The sequence below is a fragment of the Brassica oleracea genome, chromosome C8, assembly GCF_000695525.1.
Source record: "Brassica oleracea var. oleracea cultivar TO1000 chromosome C8, BOL, whole genome shotgun sequence".
Classification (NCBI taxonomy): Eukaryota; Viridiplantae; Streptophyta; class Magnoliopsida; order Brassicales; family Brassicaceae; genus Brassica; species Brassica oleracea.
In genome coordinates, this window is record NC_027755.1 from 20,977,064 (window position 1) to 20,978,545 (window position 1,482).

The window sequence follows — 1,482 nt, forward strand, 5'->3', positions numbered from 1 at the left end:
CTCACTTATATGGCCTGATATATTTTTACTTTATATACATGTAAATCCATGATGTCCCTAAGCTTTAGGATGGATGTCCGGTCCTTATAGGTAATAGACTGCATGGCCATGCCGTTTATATCATGGTCATAGACCATGGTTCACGAATTTGTTCACGAATTTGTAGTATTGATCATGTATCACGGGTTTATCCTCTCTCCCTAATTTCGTGATGCTTAGGACAATAAAGCCTAATGAGTTTCCCTTTGTGTACATGTTTCACAACGTGAGATCTTATGGGATAACTCTTTGTGCCTTCTCAATATCAATCTTTGCATCAAGTTTAGACTAGGATGGCTAATCCGGTCTTGCCATAAAGTGTATAATTTTCTTGGGATATATCAGTATGATCACCATGGCTCTTGCCTCTTATCATACGGATCTGTAGCATAGTTTTGATTAGTAGATTACATAGGTATAGTCTTGACCACTTTCTTAAAGGGTCTTAGGCGTTTTCTTTCTTTCTTAAATCTGAAGGAACTTGTTTCCTTTTGCCCATTGTTTCTATTTGGAAACCATATTAACTCAATGGGTCATACCTTCTTGGGTGTATATAATGCCCTTTAGGCAGTGCCTTAACCATAGATTTCTTATTAGGCTACTATACCGTACCATAATGCCTTTTAGACCATTTCTTTATCAATCATTCACATTATGAAGTAAGATCAGGCAAGATATAATAGTAATGAACTCAAATCAATTCTATTATTATATATATAATCGTGAATGACAATTAGGTTTAAAGCAAAACACAAATCAAAGACTTAAAACACAATTAGCATGTCGAGATTTTTCTTTAGTCAATAGACATGCCGGCCACACCATCAATTACATTGGACACGGCTGCCTTGGATTCATCCTGATCCATATCAGTCTTATTTGCTTCAGGATATCTCATCTTACTGCTTCTCTTTAGCAACTTATCATTCTCAATTACCGTTAGGCAAGATATCAGGTCATTATAGGTTGTGAAACCTTTTTCTATATAGATATGTTTTGACAACAGATTTCCTGGATGGAATGTGGAGTATGTCTTGAAGAGTAAATCCTCATCTGTTACCACTTCACCACATAGTCTCAGTTTGTAAACGACTCCGGACAAAGCAAAGGGATACTCGGCCACAGACTCAAAGTCTTGGAATCTGAGACTCATCCATTCATGTCTGACCTTTGGTAATAATACCATTGCGTATCTGGACTTTAATTTTGTCCAGAGGTCACGAGGATTCTCAATATATATAGATACTGATTTCTCAGATCCTCAGTGAGATGATGGCGCATAATTGTTATGGCTCTTAACTTTTCACTTCAAGTTGCATAATCACCCTGAATGATAATCCTTCCGAGTCCTCTTGATTTCAGGACAACTAAAGTGTTCATTGCCCATTCTAGATAATTTTCTCCAGAGGGATTTAGAATGGCATAATCCAAAGGCTCAAATCT